Source organism: Tachypleus tridentatus, chromosome 13, assembly GCF_004210375.1.
Source record: "Tachypleus tridentatus isolate NWPU-2018 chromosome 13, ASM421037v1, whole genome shotgun sequence".
Lineage (NCBI taxonomy): Eukaryota > Metazoa > Arthropoda > Merostomata > Xiphosura > Limulidae > Tachypleus > Tachypleus tridentatus.
In genome coordinates, this window is record NC_134837.1 from 225,430,059 (window position 1) to 225,455,406 (window position 25,348).

The following is a 25,348-nucleotide window of genomic DNA, read 5'->3' on the forward strand; positions in this document are numbered from 1 at the left end:
ATAGTGTTGTCTATCTTTTATATAATCATAGAAACAGTAGAACTGTGCTGAATTTATATAATGATTTTTATGGATTTAAATAAGATTGGCATCTTACTTTAAATATATTTATTTTTTTTAGAAATTTGATGTTCCTTAGGTAATTTATAACTAGCTTAGGACCTAATTCCTATTGGACCTGGAATAAATGCATTTGTTCAACAACCACTGTATCTAATGTTTGACTATGTGTAACTAAAATAACTTTTCTGGAACACTCTCTGCATATTATGTGGTACAACTGTTGTGCTAGAGTCAATTATATAGGCAGGAAGGTATTAAACATTACAGCCAATCAAAATTTGGGAACCATCTTTGCCCATGTTCCACAAATTTTCAAGTTTTCTAAAAAGATGCATCCAAATAATTATTGCTAAAAAAAAGCTAGTACGTCACAAGAGGTCACATAACAGCCACTTTTTCAGAAATGCTGAATATAGAATTATGAAATCTAAATGAATTCGCACAAGACTTTTTTATGTACTTTGGTTGGTTACACGTGTAGTGAATATAATTTCTTAATAGTAAACCATGAATCCATGGTAGTAAATGGATTATTATATCTATATTTCAACTATAAGGTTAGGATATACTAGATGTACATGGCTAGTCTAGAAGAGGATGAAAATATGTCTTCTACCTCCAACTTTAAAAAAAATGCCTCCAAGCAAATACCAGTGTAACTTTAATAAAACTGGAAAAAGCCTTGTTATGTGTATACTGTATGGGAAAAAAAATGTACTGACTATACATTTAAACACCTAAAACCAGATGTAGACCATTTTGGCCTGCTTGTTTCCTTTCACACCAGTTGCTATGAAAACGTACCAACAGAAAAAAATTGCGCTATGTTTAGAGACACAAATCTGCTTCTTTTATCCACATCTAGACCATTAATTATGGTGGTGATAGCTACAAGTACCTTTAATATATGTAAGAATATCGTCAACCAAAAGAAGCAGAGGGTGATGAGGACAAGTCACTAGTAGTTTGTGGTGTTAACAATGATCTTATGGTTGAAGATGACCATTAATCAAAAAGTCCGCTCCTTGTATAACCTGAAATTCACTGGCTTCAAATGAAAAAGGAAAAACACTTATGTACCAGTACTGAATGTAATAGCTATGGAAACCATGCAAGACGTAGTGTCTTACAAGGCCTTCTTGTACTGCAGACAAATATAAAGCCCTGTTGAAAAATATGTGATTGGATAGAACTATACTAGCCAGAGAGTTGCAATCTGACTGAAAATGTTTTCAAGGGACATTATCTTCCACCAACCTGAGCTTTTATACTGAACCACCATATTTTTACTGTATCAGAGAATTTGTGCTACCCCTTATGCTGGATCATCATCTGAGAAAGAAGATACAATTAACTCACTTCTTCAGAATGCAGCATTGTTGCAGATACAAAATGTATAATGTACACTGCATTTTTATGTAAAGATACCTAAGCATGTGAGGTAAGCGATGTTAGTTTACCATTTCAGACAATCAAGACATTTCATCAGTATACTGAGCAGGGTAGGCTAATTAAATTTCTACGATGGCCTTGAAGTCATGGACACCAGCATTGCAAGAGAGATCTTGTCAAGGTATATGGTAGGGCATAGTTATTCCACCCAACATCTTATTTGGTCACTGTTCATATTGCAGGAGATAATACTAAGGGAGAAGATCTTTGATGTAAATAAGACGACAAATTCCATCACATTGTTACTTTACCAGAAAGGTCAGTTTTGCTTCGTACCTCAGTATGCACCCTACATAGATCACACCTAGAAAATATCTTTTTAATACACAGGAAGATAGCAAGCCATGCAATTGTTAAGTTTGCATAGATAGCAGTCAGTCACCTCAAGTTAGATGAGGAAGATCAAGGATGAATGGTTCACGTATAATGGTTATTTGAAATTATCTGCCTGTCAGATGAAACTTTCTTGGATTTTGGTAAGACTGTCTAATGAAGCTGTTTAAGGTAAATTTCTCACCAATACCTACAAAAAAATTAGCAGATTGTTCAAGTTGCAATGGTTTCAGTGTTATGGTTCATCTTTGTATGCTAGTCTTCATCAGGGTTGATTGCCACCAATAATAGATAGATCTCCAACAGAACTTCTTACAGTATATAACATTTTGAAAAAAAAAACACATAAAGGCCATGATTACTAGTCTAAAGTAAAGGACAGTCTCATAACGTTTAATCTGGATATCTATGTTAAAATCGAGAAATCCAACGCTGGGTATTTGAAGAGCTTATAAAGTTTCTCATCAGATCAGGTATGTATGGCATTTCAACAGACTCATTGCTTCTGAAGTTTAAGTCCTGTAACAGTGGAGAGTAAACATACATACATCGTGGAATTCTTGTCCTGTTTCCAGTGACAAGCTTTTTATAAAGTAGCTGTCAAATTATGGTAACTAGCCAGGGTAATAAAGCAGTCTAGCTACTTCTTCAGTTTAACAGGATAGATAGGACCAGTGATTAATATCTTCATTTCAGCTACTGTTGCTATAATACCCTTACTTCATTATCATATATCGGCCAAACTTTTCCCGTTACTCACATGTTTATTTCAATGATATAAACCAACTACTGGAGACAGTCCATGAATTTAAATCAAGCAGCCGGTCAGTCTAATCTATTCAACACTTTAGTTGGTGTGGATTGAAATAGCTGTTAAATAAAACAATTCTCAACTAAACGTTTAAAGGTGACACCACTGGCATTAGCCACAAATCTGAAGAACTGGAATGTTGCTTCTTAACAACCTTTTGTATCATCAACATTGAGGAAGTTGTTTTATAAGATTGTGCGAGAACAAACGTGGTAGCCCCTAACAGACGTAAATATGGAAGGAAGGTACGGCCGTATTAAGGGCAAATGATGCCCTACGCACAGCCCAACAATGGTGCCCCCTCGGCCAGAATTGTGAATCTGAAGTTGGCCGTAAGCTATGAACTGTCATAATAAGTGACCAATATGTATTACCAATCCACAAAAGGTGAATGTATGTATTATTTTACAAAAACATAGTGTCACACTAGGCAATAAAAAAATTGGCAAGAAGGTAATGTTTATAGTTATAGAACACTGTCAGAGTCCGGCATCCGAGATTAAACTTTGAGAAAGCAGATGCTACAGTATTCTTCTATGCCAAACACGTATTACATAATCATAAGAGTTGTATGCTTCCTTAGCATATGAGACATGTATGCATATTCCTATTTTTCTCTTCATAATGGCTTATGGTAAAACCTGGACTTGGATATACAAGTTCAGAATTGAACTTTTGTCGAACTTCAAACTTTGAAGGTCGATATCTCAATTAGATGAAGCTAATCATAAAGTCTCCTGTAGTAAGTAATTACATCTTAACATTCAACTCTTTATGCTAAATTAAACCACTCATCCACGTAGCTATATATGTCATAGGTAATAACGAGTTACTGTCAAACATGGTTATCATATGGACTTATACAATGAAGAATAGTTAACTTGGCTTAATTGAATACTGAACAATATCCTAATTAAAACTCAGATTTAGTGACTTAGATACGTCATTATAATTTAAGGAATTATTTTCAATAGCCTTTTTAAAGGAATGAATAATTTGTTCTTTTTGTATTCAATAATATCCTAATTAAAAACTTTATTATAATTACTGAGTCATGCAATTATCATTTGAGAAACATTTTTAATTTCCCTTCCTAGATATTTAAGGAGATGTAAGTTATATTGTGTTCGTTGAATAAAATCTAAATTTATTTTATTTTCATGACATTTCAATAGGTATTAATATGCAGCGTCTGACGTAGTTAATTGTGGATTATATGAGGCAGATAAGGGCAAACAGGCATATCCCAAGGTAAAAAAAAATCCGGATGCGATATTAACAGTCTATACTGCTATTGAAAGAAGCTCAAATAGAATGGCAGTTTTGTTGTCAATAATACTGAAATAAAACTGATACTGCACACTGTAGCGTAGAAACCTTGTATTTTCACATTTGTATCCAAAAGGGTTTTTTCTTCAGATAAATATTTCAAAGGTAAGTCAATGTGAAAGTAATAGATGATAGTAAATCTAAGAAATAATCAAAAAGAAAAACAATCATAATTTAATGAGAATAAAGTTCACCTAATTCTAATGACTGGATGCTAACTTCAGGTTAACCATGAAAAAAATTCACGAATATTCAGTTGCAACATTATTTTAAGTGCTACCCACTGTGCAAGTTGTTAACTGAAATTGCAATATTACATTTCTTTTCAACTAGATGCCCTAGTTGTTTTTCTCGGTCTTATTGGCGTGAACTTTACACTCCTTTCTGTAACAAGCACATTACAACAAAAACAAAAAATAAAGAAATATCGCTTAATATTTGGTATCACTTCTTTAAATGTAAATAAATCTTTTATTCTTAAGAAAATTTCAGAATGTATCTAGCTTAAACTTGTGGATATACTCAGTTTAAGGGAGCAGTTATTTTTTTTTTTATTTACATACATAGTGTTATCATGTGATATATAAATCTACAACTTGTTCATTTCAGAGTGAAGACTGCACGATCTCCAGGTAACAATGTGGTATTTTCAGATGAAAAACGATTTCTCTACAAGTAGTAAATAAATTTACCTGTTAATAATAGCAGATTTGCTCAAAACTGAGAGTAATATGAATATGATAATCCAACCAACTTTTCTAATGTGTGTGAAATACTGAAACTAAATGTGTTTGACAAAATAACTATAGTCGCTTTGTTATTTTCCAAATAAAAAGTAAATGCAGCATGCATGCTTGCATACATGAAAAGACAGTCAGTTCTACTGAATTGTAATTAACTCCACAGCTTTCTTTTTGGAGACAGTCTTCTGTCGAATTTATCATAATGATCTTATAAAAAATCTTTAACACAAAGAACTACAGGTAGAAACAAACTAAAAAAGTGCACCTGAATTCAATAAATAAATTTGGTTTCTTTTTTCATTCAAGAGTATCCGATCATGACTTTTGCTCGCTCACAGCATTTATCGGCTGCAAAGCTCAGGTAACATCAACTTGACCAACAAAGAATATTATAGTCGCTAGTTCTTTCAACTTGGACGCCATATACTGCTGCTATATCCTATCATTCATTGTATACATTATGTCCTGTGGAGAATAAAGAAATAAAATAAGTAGGAGACAATCTTAACGAATTTCTGGACCACATATTTATGATGAAACTGCACACAAACTAATGAAACGAGCAGAATTTTAAATTATTATATAACTAAAACAGATGTCCAACATGATATGCCTGCATATCACACTTTTCTTCCCATTTCTATAGCAAGCTATTAAAATTAACTTTTAAAGCTAGTAACCTTTAAACTCATGATATGGTCAGCTTTACTTAAAATCATGTAAGCATTACACATTGTCACACATCCTTTCAAAATGAACCAAATCTAACTACAATATATGATCAAATATCTTAATAATGAAGTAGACTAAAATGCACAATATAAGGAGGAAATAAAATAATCTAAAACAAAACCCTTTAACTTCAATAGAAGAAAGGAGCTATACCTGACCATAAAACTTTAATTTGACTGAAAATCAATGCTATCCTTTATAGAATGAAATACCTTACTACTTTAATAACATTTCAGAATGAAATAAATGAAAAGCCCTTTAATTTTACACAATACAATAATTAAACTTTATAACTTTAATATTTTATAAGTACATAATGCGAAAATAACGTTTAACACTGGAAAATAAATAAGAATGCCATTTAACACAGGAAAGGTGATATACAAGCACATACAGCCACAAAAGGTAAAATTAGGATAAAATAAAATTCAAAGGTAAACTGTCCACCTTAGGAGTTGACACACGAACACCTAAAAACTCAATTACACAAACATAGAATACTTTAGCATAGAAAACATTTTATGAGCTTTCACAATGGGGATCGGCATGGCCAAGCGTTTTAAGGCGTTCGACTCGTAATCCGAGGGTCGCGGGTTCGAATGGTCGCACCAAACATGCCCGCCCTTTGATCTGTGGGGCGTTATAATGTGACGTTCAATCGAGTAGCTTTGCGCGAAATTCAAAACAAACTGTAACAAGGATTTCAAACTGGAGATTTTGTTGGCGAGTGTGAAACAGATAAGACGTGCTCTCTCCACGCAAAAAGGGAAAAAGTTTGGATAGGCTTCCCCAACCAGTACAGTTGAAGAATATATATCTTATTACAAGTGCGATAGACCACACAGACCAATACTACAGCGGAGACCACCTGAAGAAATCAACGACAACAGAGCGGGAAACCGCGGCCCAGATCTCACTTGGAAACCGGAATCAGACAAAGACAAGCCATTTTTTGCATATATAAGGACAAGCCATGGCAGACGAAAAACATAGTGATACCGATCAGGAAATGCAGAAGTCAAGTAAGTCAAGTCTTGTTGGTGGCAAATCAAAAAATAATTTAACAAATTCTTCATTGTTAGCGTTATGTACTATAGCAAAAAATGAACTCAGTACAGCTGAAAAATCAAACGAAAATAATGTAAGAAAAAGAAGAAAAGTAAAAAGAAAAATTATTAAATTAACTAATTCAACGGAAAATTCCGAGAATGAAGAAGAAGCAGTTATTGCTTCTAATACCGAGGTAGAGGTAGCTTCCCCTGCAACTAACGTTAATAATAAAATATCTAACAAAGCTAAAGAAACAGAAGTTGAAACAAACGCCGTAGATGTTGATAATTCTACTGAAAACAGTCAAAATAATATTCAGAAAAATACCACAGACAGTCAACCAGACAGAGAAAACGAAGAAGGTTTTATCACAGTCACATCTAAAGAAAAAAAAAAGTATTACAGAAACAACAGAAAATAAGTAACAATATTGCACAAAAAACAAAACCACCACAATTCGCAATTATTATAGAAGGTATTCCAGGCCAGTACAACCAACCCCTACTTGCGACAGAGGTTAAACGCTGCAAGCCGCACGTAACCATAGTTAATATCAAGCGTCTGCCCAGAGGTGGTGTCCTTGTTCAAGGACAAGAAGGTGCTGACCTTAACAGATTAGTGAAGGAGTGGCCAGCAGATGCCTTCAAACCAGTAAAAATTAAAATACACCTTCCAGGAAGTAAGCCGCAGCCTAAAGCCAATGCTGTAAGAGGGGTTCACCAGACCATAAACCTAGAATTAATCACACAAGCTTTAAACGAACAAGGCATTCCACATAATAATATAGAACGTATAATCTCAAAGAAAACACAGGCACCCACGAATCTTATACGTATTGACATAGACGACAGTTACTACATACTAAAATTAATAAATAACGGAATAACGCTTTGGTATAAAAAATACAAAGTAGAACAACTAAAAACTCCGGCAATTGTAGTAACACAATGTTACAATTGCCAAAGGTATGGACATGTTTCTGCAGCCTGCTTAGCAACACCGAGGTGCTGCGGCTGTGGCGGGGAACACCATATCAACCAGTGTAAAAAAGATAAGGAAACGCCCAAATGTTGTAACTGTGGTCAAACCCACACAGCCAATTATAAAGGATGTGATAAATAAAAACAAATAAAACAACGTATTTATCAGATAAGAACACCATCAGAACAGAATCAACCAAATACAAACAGCCTACCAAAAACAGACATATCAACAGAATTCAATAAAACAACAAAAACCACATATGCAGAAATGTTAAAAGGAAAAGAACCCCACAAACAGCAAGAACAGAACATTATTACTCAGGATAAGAACACCTTAACACAAACACAAAAGCCAGAAGAAAGCAGCACCACCATACAAGAAACGAATATTAACACATCAGATAAAGCAAGCCTTTTCACAACAATAATCAAAAACATATTTACAGAATTTGTAACAGAATACACAAAACCAAACCAGACAACCAACTGTTTTGAATTACTGATTAATATCTCCAAAAAACACATCACACCACACATACCCTACATAATATCAACACTTACTGGTTACATGCTCACAGCATAATGTTCACAGTAGTATATATCAACATCCAAGGTGCAATAGCTTCCAAGAAACATGAGATCGAAGACCTAATACAAGAAACTAATCCCCACATTATAATAGTAAGCAAAACTCTGATATACAATAACAATAGATTTAAAATACCAAATTATTCAACAATAAGGAAAGACAGAATAAATAAAAATGATGAAAATAGAGGCATCATGCTGCTCTACAAAACAGAGCTATCAGTAATAGAAATTAAATTGAGCAGTAACAATGAACATGTTACTGTAGATATCCTGCAAAGGAATAAAACTAAAGTAACCGTAGCAGGAATTTACTGCTCACCTTATAAACAAATAGATATAGCATTACTTAGCAACATCTTTTCCCACAACCAAAACTCCATAGTTATGGGGAACTTAAATAGTAAAAATGTTACCTTTGGATGCCAGAGTTCAAACTACAATGGTAGAAATCTAATAAAATTCATAGACAATAACAATATAGTTTTATTAAATGATACCACTCCTACACATACAGCGTATGCCACTAACTCCAGTGACATACTAGACCTGTACATGTGTACATATAATCTGAGCCAAAAAATAATAAAATTTCAAGTGGGAAAGGATGTTGACAGTGATCACCTCCCAATATATTGTGTCTTTGATCTCGCCCCCCATAAAAATATAACATATAGGAAAGAAAAATTTAATTACAGAAAAGCAGATTGGCAAAATTATAAACAGGAATTAGACAACCTGTTAACTAATAAAGTTATAAAAGAAGTTAAAACCCATATTGAAATGGATAACTACTGTCAAACAATTACGGAATGCCTTCAGAAAGCAGCCAAGTTAACAATACCAAAACAACACCATAAAACAACAAACAACACATGGAACCCACCACAGAAATAATCTAATCAAAACACGAAGACAATTAAGAAGACAGTACATGATAACAAGAGATAGAGAAACCAAAACGAAAATAAACAACATTAGAAATCACATCAGAACACAAATAAAACAACAAAAACAAAATAAATGGGACAATTACTGCACTAAACTAAATGATAAAACTGACCCGAAAAAATTCTGGTCACATCTTAAAAGACTCACAAATGAAAACACAAACACAAAGAAATATCCTCCACTTGAACATAATAACACTATAGCACACACAAATAAAGAAATAGCCGAAGCTTTCAAAGATCAACTCCAAAATACTTTTAAAACTCACACTGATCCAGATATGAATACATATTTCTACAATAAAGTCACTAATCACATATTAAACAATAAACATCAATTTGAACCAATTTTTCCAATAAACATAACTGATACAAATACAAGTTCCGACACAGATTATGCAAGCACATTACTAACAAATGAAATATCCCTTCAAGAATTACTCGAAGCAATAAAAAACACAAAAAACAAAGCACCAGGTGAAGATGAAATACAAGCTATCCTTCTAAAAAAGGGCACTCCGAAATTGTTTGACCACCTAAATTCACTTTTTAACTTATCTCTATCCTCAGGATGCATCCCAGTCTCTTGGAAGCTTGCAAATATATTAATGTTCCATAAGGAAGGAAAGCCAGCGAATAAACCTAATAGCTACCGACCAATCAGCCTAACCAGCTGTGTAGGCAAAATTCTTGAAAGAATAATCAGTAATAGACTCTCCACATTCTTGGAGATTAAATCAAAATTACCAAAAGAACAAAATTGATTCAGGAAATTTAGACAAACGACAGATCACCTGATCAGATTAACCGAAACCATAATAGATAGCTTCAATAAAAAAATGTACTGTCGCTTGCTTCCTTGACATCGAGAAAGCATTCGACACTGTTTGGCACGATGGTCTAAGGTTCCGAATGAATGAAATGGAACTACCGCGAGGAATTATTCGCTGGTTATCTAACTTTTTGGAAAATAGAAAGTGTAGAGTAAATGTTGAAGGAACATTTTCTGAGTACTTTACTCCAGAAGCTGGTGTCCCTCAGGGAGGGGTGGTTAGTCCTATACTCTTCATCATGTATGTAAACAATATGCCACTGAGGGATCCGAATCATGGATTCTCTTCACAGTTCACAGATGATGTGATGTGATGTGGCAGTCTGGAAAAGTGCTACAACACCCACGATAGCAGCCACTAACATACAACCCAACTAAATAGAATAAGTGAATACTGTCAAAAATATAGAATAAAAATAAACACAGCAAAAACACAACTCGTAGTCTTTACGAAATTGACAAAACACAAAAAACAACAGCCAGAATTATATATAAATGGCACTCTACTCCAGATTGCCCCATCGGCAAAATTTTTAGGTCTGACCTATGATTCAAAACTAACTTGGATCAATCATGTGAACGAAATTAAAAATAAAGTCTGGCGAAGAACTAACTATGCTAGGAGTCTAACTGGTAAAAACAGTGGAGCATCTACAGATAACATACTAATACATACTGTAATAGATTATGCAGCTCCAGCATGGATAACTGTAAGCAATAAAATAATTAAAACCAAACTACAAACAATCCAAAATACACTCCTAACAACTGCATACAAAGTTCCAAGAACTATATCATCCCAGTTCATTCACAAATACTCGAACATACCAACCATACCAGATAGACTCCTACATATTACAATAATGTACTTTAATAAGAATTGGATGAAAAACGAATTACTATGCGAACTAGACAGGTACCTCATACATGATCAAGCTAGTCCTAAATATCTCTCCCCAGTTAACTTATATTTTAAATAATAAAATAATAATAATAGCAAAAAAAATAATAAATATCTTTCTACTATATATTTTTGTATTAAACAATTAAAAAAAAATGACACCAACAAACTTGACATTTCTACCGATAGAATAAAATAATCACAGTATACGAGCCACAATAGATGGACATTGCCCTGAAAAGGACGAAAATAATATTCAGTTTCACAGTTATAAAATTCGTCAAGAACATAAGTACGGGAAGGAGGAAGAGGTCATACAGAACCTGACCCTCCAGGGTATGAACTTTTATTACCCAAACACCGACGACATTCTTCTTCTTCGAACGATTTCAAACTTTCCTCTACTGACAATAGTACCTCAACATAAAATAAATAGAGGAAACTAATGGCAAACACGACATTTGATATAGTAAAATGAAAATATTTATTAGTAATGATAAGCGTACAATCAGATAAAAATTATTGTATATAATTAACATAATCTTTTCATATTAAAAATTCAAAAATATCTCCGCCTCAATAAAAAAAAAAAGACTTTCTTGCTCACACACGTGCGTGAGGCGGTAGGGATCATTAGATGTAAAATAAATACATAATTCTTACATCCCTTCTCATTTACACATGTCTAAAAGAGCAAAAGCACTTCAATGCAAAATAAAACAAAATATGCACATATTAATACAACGCTGTGATGCCCTTATCTCCATATATATTCATCACCAACTGTTGATCTTCTCTTTGCCAGCGAATAGTGAAATTAACCATAACATTACAATGCTCTCGTAGTTGAAAGATTCATTCATTCATTCACCACTCGATTCCATCAAGGAACATAGGGCTGCAATCACTTGCGGATTCTTCAACAGGTTTTTAAGTGAGTAGGTTGTTAGCCCACTGTATCCAGCCGTCCCTAATTTAGTAGTGTAAGACTAGAGGGAAGGCAGCTAGTCATCACCACCCACCGCCAACTCTTGGGCTACTCTTTTACCAACGAATAGTGGGATTAACCGTCACATTATAACGCCCCCACGGCTGGGAGGGCGAGCATGTTTGGCGTGAAGCGGGCGCGAACCCGCGACCCTCGGATTACGAGTCGCACGCCTTAACGCGCTTGGCCATGCCGGGCCTGAAAGATTGATTAATCACAGCTATATTGATAGGAAGCCCAAAATTTTCATTTTGTTCACTGGTTTGCACTAGTTGTCACATGTATTTCCTGCAACTTCTTAATTGGTTTATCAAAAACAGTCAAATAAATACCTGCAACTTCCTCTCTTTCATTAGATGGGTAGATAGGTGACTTGTTTTTGTCTTGTCAGTTTCCTCCCCAGACTACTGGTCATTTGACTGCGCAAAAACCTTGACTGTGATGTATGTGTTTAGTTTATCAATGTGTTTCATCATTTTCAAATGTCTCATGTCTGATGTACTCAGAATTGAGAGAATAAACTTCTGAGAGTATCAGAAATGAATCAATCCATCTAGATCCAATTTATTTCATACTACTGGCACATACTACAACCTCACCCGGTCACTTCACTGGAATATTTGTTCTTTCACTTGTTGATTCTAGCATTTCTTTGGTCAGTTTGCTATCTTACCAACTTGTCTAGTAAATAGTGTGCATCAACCATCATTGATCTTAGGAATTTTTAATATTATTGGGGTCACTGAGAAACTTCTTGTGGTGAAGAGTCATTCATCACATCCACTGGGAGCTCAGCTCCCATCATGAGCAGGTTTGGCAAACAATCTGTGGTTCCCTGTTACATTGCCCTATATGTATTTGCCATCATTTATGGCGAGTGTTTGTCTCTGTCGGTTATGTCAGAATTTACAAACTTTACAAGCATCCATTTGGTAGTCTGTACCACCAGTTATGCCAAACCATCAGGCTGGAGGTGATAGGGTAAAGTAACCAGTTGGCTGTTGAAGTTAGCCTCCTGATCTATGTAATTTTTTCCCATTTCTCCAAATTACGCTATCAAGTTATTTTCTAACACATCTGTGCTACTTTGTCAATCAATGAATAAGCTTCAGTCCACTTTTTGAAGGATTTGATGATGGTGAGTATGGTGAGAGCTATCTTTCACAAAGAAGACTCAACAATTCTCCATCTGTTTATCTTGTCTTAGCCAACTTTGCTCTAGGAAGCACCCACTATACAGCACTCATAGCAGCTCTAAACATCTAGACTCACTCATACCCAAGACAACTGTCACTGAATATTAGAACAAGTGCAAATAATACTTTAATGATCTTCAATAGTTGTGTTGTGGTAAGTGTGGAGTATTACTTGCTGTATAGCTCTGAGAATCACTAGTTGTACCACTATTAAAGTATCACACCAGTAGTACAGTACACCTTCTTGTATTTGTAATTGCATTTACAGACACTACAAGCCACATGTGTCCATGTTATGCTTTTTTTGCTGCTGCTGGTCGGGCTTCATCTTGATGGATAGGAACTAACACCCTTATGGTGCCCAGGAACAGGACACATCCTCTCAGTCATTATATACTTATGTACGAAACCGGAAAGTGATGGATAAAAGGTAATTTTGAACATAATAAACAAAGACATATACTGAAAGTTAAACAAAACAAACTGAAACTGATACAATTATGTTACAGCAAATCATATTGAAGTTTTAATATACTACATGTACTGCTACAATAGTACAGAAAAGGGATATGAATACATTATCTACGTTTTCTCAGATATTACACAACCAACCTTAACTGATTATAAAAAGAACAATCAAGAAAGGGGCAGTGGATATTTTGCCTTGCATAATAATGTAGAGTGCTCATCTCGTAATCTGAGGGTCGCGGGTTCAAATCCCCGTCACACAAAACGTATAAAACTTACAACAGCAGTTTTTGATTAATCACATATAGTGACTATTTACTCAACAGTACTGTTGGCTGTAGCATAAACTTCACTCAGTAGCAACACAAATGAGATAGCCGAAATTTAGTTGAAAATATACACTTTTTCACTGTCATTGAAATGACTGTCAAAGGATAGGTTATTGGCTGAACAGTTCTTCCAATCTACTCACGACTTTATCTTATCATTTCTCCCTGTTCCTAAGATCGTTCGGTAGTCCTTTTCTCTTTCTAACTGACTTTTGAGGTCATTTCCCTCAAATCTTTCTTCCAGATCCTCCTTCATCAGACTATCCCTTTGAGCAATACACCCAAACAATGTTGTTTGCCTTAAAGTTCTTCTATTATTACGTTCAATTTTCTTCATAAACTTGAGCACCTTGTCATTACTCATACCTTCATTCCAGCTAATTTAGTCTATTCATCACAATACACATATTAAAGCTCTAATTGTTTAATACCTTCTTCTCTCATTGTCCTTTCTCTATTCTATACAATACCACACTCCAGATTAAAGCATTATAATTTTTCTCCTTTCTGTTGGTCAGCAGCTCCTTCCTTTTACTAAATATTACTTTCTCCTGCAAGCCTTTCTAAAATATACTTCAGGAGGAAAACAGGAAATGCAAATTTCTTTCAGTTTATGCATGACTTAATCTATATATACTTCTAAACCGGTTATTCTAACTGCTTATAGCCTGTATTTGAAGTTGCTTTTCATAAACTCGCTTTACTGTAATGATCCTTGTTATTGCTCAGAAAGCAAAAATTGAAAATTATTTCATCTCTGAATAGCATCATAGTTTAATCTTGCAATCCATAGTGCTCTAGTTATAAGTTGATTACTATAGTCAACCTTAATCATAATTTATTTCGCCACTGTGCCTCATCTTAAGATCAGTGTAACTGCTATGACACTAGCTCATCTTTATCTGGTTCATTATAGGCAGTCAGTAAAATGCTTGTATTATTTTATTTTTAATCAGTTGTCTATTATATTCTCATCAGCTTTTGATTTTTCTATGATTTCTTTTCCTTCTCATCTAGTCATTGCATTGCAGACTTATCTGTAACATTCAGCTGTAATTTATTCACAGCGTGAAATAGATTTTCACGCATTACACAAAAGCTAAGCCTCACAGTTTCATATCTTAAACTACTGAGGTAACACATATCACCCATTACACCTAGAACTAAGTTGTTGTCACGTGGTAGGATGATATCACACTTTAATTCAGATTGCTTATTCAAACGTTTGCTCTTTTACTATTTTGTTATAGGTTCTCTTTGGACATTTGGCAATTTTCCTTTATTATTGTTATTTTATTAATTCAAGTACATCAAGTAGTGTGTTTTTATCCACTCTGCGTACTTTCGTGGGTGAGAGGGTGGGATTGGCGTTTTATGGCACAAAGCAACTAGGCTATCTGCGCCGCATACTTTCATAGCTATTGTGGAAAAATTATATCATTTGGTGAACCATGCCTCGCATTTATTGTGAGTTATATTTCACATGAAAAAGTTCGGAGATTAGTTTGTAAACTGTTGCTTTATTGCTCATATACTATCGCAACTTAATCTGTGTGATCATTCACACCAGTCCACTCCGGGATACAAATATTTAAGACGTTTACCTAACAGATTGTACGACCTCTTCTTCTAAGACATATGAATGACAGTAGAATGGTGGCACGTGCATCACCACCTCAGCTAATACTTGCCAGCTCTCAACAACAACCAAAGTATTAATGTGTACTTCTTTATCTGTGTAGTTTTTCATCCTCAGGTAGCTTTGTTCAAATGTACGTATATAAGTTTTGGCTCACTTGATAAAGTGTTTGGTTACGTCCAGCACATATGAATTAGCCTTATATTTTTCAAGGAAGGATCCAACAAAGTCTACAGCTAGTCTCTGAATAAGGAGGATAAGAATCTGTTTTATTCTGGAGCATCAGTTGAGCAACGTGTGGCCAAGTGTTATCACGAAGCAAGATTGATGCTCTGACATTTTTTACACACCTTTCTATGCATTTCTTCCAATTCTCGACAATAAACCTCCACAGTGATATTCTATTCCTGAATGAGCGAGCTGTAACTGATAATACCGACCGCAGACCACCATACGGTAACCATAATCTTCTGTTGGTACAACTTTGGTTTTGGGAAGTGTTTTGGAACTTCGTCACGGTTAAGCCACTGTGCAGATCGTTTTCATAAAGGATCCACTTTTCATCACATCTGACAATTCGATTAAGAAATGAGTAATTTTTGTTGTACAAAATAACCATAGAGTACGGTTCAAAACGGCGATTTTTTCTGATTTTCATTGAGTTCGTGTGGAACCTACATTTCGAGATTTTTTATTTTTCCAATTTGCTCGAGATGGCTCAAAATTGTGGAAATTCGAACACCCAATTCTGGTGTCATTTTTCAAACAGTTTGGCGCGGATTTCCTTCCACCAATGCTCTAAGTTGGTCGTTTTCAACAGCAGAACAATGTCCTCTGCTCCCTGTCTTTAAGACTCACATCTTCATTACGAAACTCCTGAAACCAACACTGTACTGTACGTTCGGAGGTGGTTCTTTCGCTCCATTTCTGGTTGATGTTGCGAGCTGTTTGCAGTGCATTATGATCAAGTTTGAATTCATACAAAAAATGATGCGCAAATTTCCTATCATTAATTTTAATGGTCTGAAATATTGGAAATGAAGTTTTAGAAAAGAATAAAAGCAGTAATGAACAGAATAATGTTTTAGTTTTTTAATGGTATATATAATGTGCAAAAAGACAAGTTCCATATCCCTATAAATGACTAAAATTTTGATATAATAACCCACCATTATTCTTCGAACAACCTAATAAAACCCATTATATTAATCACTATCCTGCCTAGTCAAAATATCATATAAAACTTTCATAACTACTGGCTAAGCACTGCACAAAATATTGCTTTCTATTAGCTAAGTTTCACAATTTAAGATGACATGTAATTTACGTACATCTATAAATTCATTAGTTTCAGGATTTGAAGAACCCTGGAAAAAGTCATCACATCAGCAAGATATGTAGCAGATAATTAAAAGGAAAAGTTCCTTTCCCAGCTGATTGTTACGTATTATAATTTATCTTGGACAAGTCTCTGATTTATCGTGTTACGATTTCAATTAAATGGAAACTGGAATTTGAATCTAGATGTTAGTTGAACGTCGGTATTGCTGCATTTATGATATTCGCCAACAATATAGATACAGACGATTTTCTTTGTAACACAAATATATTTTAATATACAAAAAACTGCAATATATAATAATGATTATACTAATAATTAGTACAAATGACGGTTTATATACAAGAGTTTTACAAACTTACAAACAATACTGAGTCTTCTATCTGGTCAGGAACAGATCTTTTATCGACGCATCACTGGCACACTTAAGTTTTTCACCGCCAAAATTATACGATGTTTTCTTGATATAATAACGTCCGAAGTTAATTCACTGAAGTTTGTAATGTTCGAAACATACAAATGTTCCTGGTTAAATATCTGCAGTTTTCCGATTAACAAGGGTTTGTCACAATTATAGCTTCCGAGGCTTATTTTTATTTATTATCAATGGTTGATTTGCCACAGTTGCAACTACTCTGCTCATTCTCTTTGCAAATTATTTTAAACTGCATTAAATATGCATTCTATGGCATATACTTTATGATAATCTGCTAATTTCTTGATTTGGAAATTTTGTTGATCTGACTTATTAGATTTTGTAAGTCTTATAGATAAATTTGAAGTTGGAATAAAAGGCAAGTTGTCCATTCATAGGTGATACAGCAATAAAGGTGTAGGCCAGATGGTTTATCCTATTCCACATGGCATAATTCCTGGTGTTTGAGTTCATTCATACTGAAACAGTTTTGAATGTTTTAATCCTTCCATTTGTCCTTTCTGTTCTAGATATTATATTCTGACACTTGTGGTATTTTCTACACTTTACGTTAATAATTACAGTGATGCTCAAAAATTTTTGTTTAATATAGAAAATACCCCTCCAGAAGCTCAGTGGCATGTGGAATTTGGGTTTCAATACCCATGGGAGATAAATCACAGATCACCCACTGTGTAGCTTTGTAATTACTTCTAAGAACAACAACAAACAAACAGACATAATATAGAAAATATTTTTCTTTCTATAGTTGATGAGGTAAGATACAAAAAAGGGTTTAAAATTTAATGTGAAATCGCACTGTTTATTTCAGGCGAAAAAAACAGAAGACGTTTCATTCAAGTTATAAGCTAAATAATCAGACTCTCTTCACTCCATATTTTCATAATACTGACAGCCAAACTCCTTTCTAGTGACTCACACCCAACACCCTGTTGGTCCAGGACACAACTTGACCTGAGATGCTAGCCCAAATGATAAAATCTATATCTTTCATTTCTTCATTTTAAGAATCTTTGGATTTTGTCCAAGGAGAGAGTTCAAACGTTATTAAGAAGGAACTAACAGTATTTTAAACTTTTAGATATATTGTATCAATTGTATCCATAATTAGTTTAAGGCTTACATTGGTCTACTTATCACTTGTAAGTAATTTTTAACATCTTGACAAGCATCACTAATTGAATGGTACAGAACACAAGTCATCCAAAAATTGAAATTTTATAGTTAAATACAGAAAATGTTATGCATGCATTTGTTTTGAAACTAAGTGGCTCCTTCTGACATATTTCTCTTTCACACACACATTATCCATCATGTTTTTATCTTGTGTATCATACGAGATGTAGCATAAAACTTTACTTTTATCATATCCTAGGGAGTAGTTCATCCACTTTGTTTCCATTTGTCTTAAAGCCTTTATCATCCATAGGGCTAGCATTCAGAGAAAGCAAAGAAGTAGATGGTTCAGTGCATAATAAAAAATACCGAGGAATACTGGATGAGTAAATTAAATTTCCTTTTAACACATTCAAAAATAGGAAAAATGTCATGAACTTATCCTCAACTGTTTGTGGCAAATTCATAGAAATCCTACATAAAGAGGTTTTTGCTGTCATTATACAGAAAATCAAAACATCCAAGCATTTCTCACTTGCTGTTGATTCTACTCCAGACATACCCCACACAGATTAACTGACAATTATCTTTAGATATATTCCAGATGATGGCACTGTTGAGAGATTTGCTACATTTGCTCCAATAAGCAATCACAAGGAGCAGAAATTGCTGCTTGGCATGGTCAGGTGGTTAAGATACTCGACCAGTAATCTGAGGGTCACGGGTTCGAATCCCCATCACAAATCATTTTAACTGGTGAAGCACGTGAAGCTTATGCTGCTCTCTCTTGAGAAGACTGTACAGATTTTGATAAGGTTAAAGCAGCTATTCTTAAAGCATACAAATTAATACTGGTGGCTTGTGACCAAAAGTTTTGAAGTTATCGCAAGCAAGATAGTCAAACTTGTATATGTAATTCACTCATGAAAAGTTGGTTATATTGATTGTTGGTGTAATTCTGTGCATCTTGGCAACAGTTTCAACAAACTCAGACAATTATGTATAATTGCATAATTTAAACATTGTGCAAGTGTCGATTTCAAAACTTACTTGGATGAAATGAAAGTTTATACACTACAAGAAGCAGCTACTGTTTACAGTGAATACACTTTAACATATAAAACCACTTTCCATTTGAAAAAAAATTGCACTACCTCAACAACAACTTGTACCTCTTCAATCCATTTAAGTTTAGGTTTCTTCTAAAAACATCCAGCTTAGTTCAAAATCTTTTGACAATCAGGATAAAACTTCATCAAAACCATTAAGGGCTGTCTGCAATTTTTATAAAAAAACATGTTTATGTTATGTCTGATCATTGGTGTTTGAAAAAGAAAAGGAAACAGCATTTCATGCATTCATGCCCACATATGGACATAGTTTCAACAGATTAATTTATGTTGTTGATTTGGTCACTGATAAAAAGGCTTATGTAGTTAGGGATGAATTTAGACCTTTTGTGTTTGTTGGTTCTGTGTCTTTAACAAATAACACTGGTAGTCCCATACCCATCCATATTCTATGTGATACTGAGGTGACTGTTGTCAGAAGGTGTGTTAAAAACTTTATATGATAGACACTCATTCTAAGGACAATATAATAGATTTCACTTGGTAAAATTCCATTCTCTTGAAGTAAAGTGATCATCAAGCAAGAATAGGATTCACAGATCTCATCACTATTTAAACATATAGTCCCAACAGGTGAACTTGCTCGTGAGAAAATGGAGACAACTAAATGTATTAACTTCAGAGAACTGGGCTGTAGTTTATCAAATTGTTATTCCAAAAGCATATCATTTTGAAATATTAAAAGTTGCCCATGAACTCCCCATGGAAGGTCATTAGTTGTCAACAAAATCGTGAGAAAATGGAGACAACTAAATGTATTAACTTCAGAGGACTGGGCTGTAGTTTATCAAATTGTTATTCCAAAAGCATATCATTCTGAAATATTAAAAGTTGCCCATGAACTCCCCATGGAAGGTCATTAGTTGTCAACAAAATGTGATAAAATTATGAGACATGTTTTGTCCCAAAATTAGATAGTTGTTTCTCAGTTTTGTAAAACTTCCTAAAGCTATTGATTGGTCAGAAAACCTAACAAGAAATTTTCTGTTACTCCTTTGTAATCAATGCCAGCTTTTGAAGAACCCCTTAGTTTTGTGATTATTGGTTGTATTGAGCCAAAAAGATAACATCTGCATTTAAGCACCTTCACATGCTATTTAATTTTATGATCATAAGGTTATTTGTACTGAGTGTATTATGTATTGTCATGATTATTGAAGTTGTATAATTTTTTGTCAGTATATTATGTTTAATTGTTTAGTGCATTATTCACAATTAATGTGTGTGTGTGTGTGTGTATATACATGTATAATAGCTTAGTTAAAGACTGTCTAGTACCAAGTTTTAATTCTCTAAAAAGGAAGGTGCACTGGATTTAGCAATAAACATTTATTTTAATATCAATGTTTTAGTTAAATATATATTTAAATATGCATGTAACTATACTGTTAAATGTGTATTGCAAAAGTTCCACCTATTCTCTAACTTTGTAGAAGGTTGTTGAGTTAAGAATCAACAATACATTTTACAAAAGGACTAGCATACCTTCAAGTGTTATTGCCAACTGAACTTTCAAGAACCTCATTCTGAAAGTTTATAAATCAATATGCCCAGTGAAAGTTTAATGTGTTGTTAGTTTGCTACAGTTAGTATATTATAAACCTTGGAAACTATGACTGTAATTTAAAAAATTATTAATCAGAAAACTAAAGATATATGACCAGAAACATTTATAGATTTCAAACTTTACAAACCATTTAACTTCAGTGAATTAACTTTGAATGTTAGTATTTCTCTGAAATATTGCATAAATTCAGCAGAGAATAAAAAAACTTACACGTAAAGAAGCTGTTTAGCTTCCTGCCAAGTGAAGTGTGCCTGTGTATAAACACAGAATTCATTCCCTCTCATTAATTGCCAATGAAATGTGGAGTTCCATACCAGATAGAAAACTCAGGATTGTTTGTAATTTTGTAAAACTTTTGTATATAAATCATTATTTGAAATAACTGTTATTATAAATTGTATTGTTTTTTGTATATTAACCCTTTTGCTACTGGCTCAGTATAATATACAAAAGTTCATCTACACATTTTCACGTTAAGTATTTACATTATAACTTTTGATACAGCATGTGTATCTTCACAAAATTTGGTAACAAATATTACAAGTATTTTGTATATAAAATTCAAAATTTTTAATGAAATATTTTTTTAATGATATGTTTGTGACAATAGTTTGTTTAATTACTAGACTGAATGCAAACTTATTTCATGTTAGGATTTAAAAAAGTTATTCTTTCTACCAAAAATCTTGAGTATTATTTGTGTAATCTTTAAAACCCCTAAACACATTTCAATCATTCATTTTTAGCAAGAGCTTATATTTTGTTATATTCGATACTCTAACTGTGTGGGGTCTGTCACTTAACCAACCTTGTAATCACCATAAAAAAAAAGGAAATAAATATATATTATGCTTTTTTAATGCTAAAATGACTACATATTATAACACCAAAACATATTTTTAGTCTAAGTAGCTCTAAGTCTCATAATAGTATATATTTACACGTATGTTTATTATCTGTTATTATACTGACATGGTGCACATGACTCATGTTATGTATCCAGTAATATAAAACTGACCTTTAGTCTTCCCTGTCTTGGTTGTCTTTTAGTGGACTAGTATTTTGTAATATACAGTCGCATTTCATTTATTATACATTATATATACATATATATTTGTATACAGATTATTACAATTTAGAAATAAATTATGAAACATATTTTTCTTAAACATAAAGCATACAGTTATCTCTTCTCGCTATGATCTTTGTACTTAGTTGTTGCTGGACGTAGGTTGCTAAACCTTATAAAATTTTGCATGTAAGGGATATCAAACAAATTTTTTTAGATTTTATATGTACAGTTGAATAACCAAAAAATCATAAATAACTGTACTAATAGTATAGAATTCCACTCTAATTTATTAAGCTGAGTAACTAAGATGTATTTAGATTCTAAAAATATGAAACTTTGAGCAGAATAAAGACACAACCTACCTCCATGAAATCTTGGATCAAAATAACGTGGTAGCTTTTTCACAAATTGAAATGGCTGAGAAAACTACTCTGGAGAAATTCTAAGAGAATATATGGGGTTGTTTCACAAAAATAGAGTTGATTCATGTTTGATTCAGTGCATAAGCCATATCTCAACAAAATAAAAAGATATGAGGTTTATTTTATATTCTAGCTTGTCGATATTTTAAATAGTGTTGCATTCAACATACTGCATAACTCACTAAAATCTACATTTAGATTGTTCTTTTAATATTTACTTTTAAATTAAGAAATTAACTTATATATAATATTAAAGTTCAACTTATAATCTACAATTTGATTCCAAAGTTATTAACATAAATTTATAAAATAGTAGTTCAATAAAAATTTTTAATGCAACTGAACAAATGAGAAGAGGACTTATAAACCCATGGCCTATAGCAAAAGTATTAAAATATTTTGTTTTTAAGAAATAAAACTATGAGTATCAATCTTGTTCACATGAATCATAAATTTGATACATATTGACATTTAATTATCTTATCAATACAAATCACAGTATATAATATAATAAATCAAATACTCTTTTCAAATTAACTATAATACCTAACAGGGGCCTTTCAGTACAATGTAATGATCTTTTTTCCAAAGTTTCTTCAATCTGAAGTAAGGATTCTCCTGCATCTAAAATTGCCAGTCGAAGGTTGTGAGCTACAAAGTGAAACCCCAGTAGGAATTTCTTTTTATTTTTAATAGTTCTATAACAGCATCTTTGGAACCCATCATAACATCTTTACCTTCAAAATTTGCTATTATTAGTGTTGAAACTTTTTTTTGTGTGGAAAACTTCATATCTGTGAAATCCAATGACAGCTTCTTGATTTAATTAATATCATCTAGGACACCTCATACATTTACATGTTCTGGTGCAAACAATTCTGTTAACACTGTATAAAGATTTCTCTCATTGACAACCCTTAATAGTATAGTTTCTTGTCCAATGATGACATTATCTGTATACTCATTGGCAACAATATAGATGACCCATCTTGCACTAACTATAATTTTGACATCATGTTTAAGGATATCTGCCTCACACCAGTAGCTTTTCCTTCAGTTGGCATAATTTTCTCCAACATCCACACCAGCCTTCTCAATTGTCCTGCACATAAGTTCCTAGTATGATAGAGGTTTACTTTCTTTTTCAATTGAGTATGAGTTGTTAAACAACACTGTTAATCTCTTGTTTTTCTTTCACCTCCTTTAGTTTATGCATTTCCTGCACAGTAAAGGGTTGTAAGAATAGGAGAACTCACTGTCTCCATGGCAACACCATCTGATTTTGTATTCTCCTGATTGTACCATGACACATGCTGTACAAGCTTTGCTGATTCTGTGTGCTCTGACTGGTTCAACAGAAAAGCGATCATACCCATTTAAGAAAGCATTTGTACCTGATCGTAGTGACTAGCTGATATTGTAGGATATTTCAGGTTTCCTTTAGAACTAACCATAGCCAAGTATATTTCCAATGAGGCAGAAACATTTTTTATTTCCATCAAATATTTTATTGTTAGTGACAGAAAACTGACTCCTGCTACTGGCAGTTGCATCATCATCACCAGTAGTTGATTTTACAATGTCCTTTTTGCATTCTTTGTCTTCATGTTTTTGTTGAACCAAAGTTTAAACAATTCTGAGACACACTTTACCATTTCCACTGAAGATTGAGTTCTAATATTGTGAGATCCAGTTTTATGCTGTGCTTTATAGTTTTTTTAGAGTATATATCAAATATCCTGATTGAATTAAAGTGGTTGTATAATGGGGAAAACTTTGAAGGAATTTTTACAGCATTTTTTTGAGTAGTAAAATATTTCTGAGAATTCTTTTAAATGTAATTCAACAAGGGACAGAAAAAATTAAATACCTGTGCTGCAGTACAAAATGATGAAAGTTATATTTTTTGTCTATACATAACTTGGTTTCTCCCACATAGCTATACATATCAATTGTGTTATGTTAGATATTTTGATCATTTATTAATGTGTTCATTTCGAAATCATTACAGAACTACATACTGTTATTCACTTTGATTATCCTCCTACTGGTTTTCTATTTTTGTTCTTGTCTCACTTATGGAATTTAACATAGTGGAATATATGTAGATATTGCACTATCAGTACAATATTTGCCCATTTTTACGAAATTGTGTAGGCAGCAAATATAATTTATTTTTTACTAGTCAAACTACTGATGGGAATAAGTGTGTTGAGATTCATATTAACATTGCATTATTTTATAGTATAATTTACCAAGTAAAAAGGTTTTGTAATACTGATTCTTCACAAAGCTGGCAATAAAAAATATCAATTATTGTCATTAATTTCAAAAAACCACTCTATATAACCTGTCACACTTAAAACACACACAGAACTGTAGCCAGTATATTCACTGTAACACATTTCCCCACTCTTTCATCACACACACACAAACATGCATACATCTTACCACAAAACAGAACACATTTAATACACAAGAAAACAGTAGTAAACTACTAGCTTTCCTGAAGTAGTTGTCACTACACTATATTTTGTTTATATGTATTAATGCTAGCATAGTATATATTCTTAGTGCAGCAATGTAGTTTTAGTTATATAGTAGCATGACAAACTTAATATCAAACGTTTGTTGAAAAAGAGATTAAAATTTAAATAAAAGAACTACTTGAACAATAAGTAAAGTGAAACAGAAATCTTGTTATCCTTGGTATCAAGCTCTAGAGCTCATCAGGTTGTCTGGATTACAAAATAAGATTTCTTTACTGGAATTTGCACAATTTTTTCAATCACATATATATATGACAGTGTCTTATATAATTTATAAATTTGCAAAGCATAATTCATTAATAGGTAGTAGACATCATATTATTCAATAGT

General features: G+C 33.2%; 1 long non-coding RNA gene across 2 annotated transcripts in view; it reads right to left on the reverse strand.

Moving 5' to 3' along the window:
• LOC143237666 (uncharacterized) overlaps nucleotides 1-25,348 on the reverse strand; it is a 42,655-nt gene that overhangs the window by 10,000 nt on the left and 7,307 nt on the right. For both annotated transcript variants that reach the window (XR_013020189.1, XR_013020188.1), the window contains exon 3: nucleotides 4,997-5,196. This is a non-coding gene — a long non-coding RNA (uncharacterized LOC143237666). The remainder of the gene's footprint in view (nucleotides 1-4,996; nucleotides 5,197-25,348) is intronic.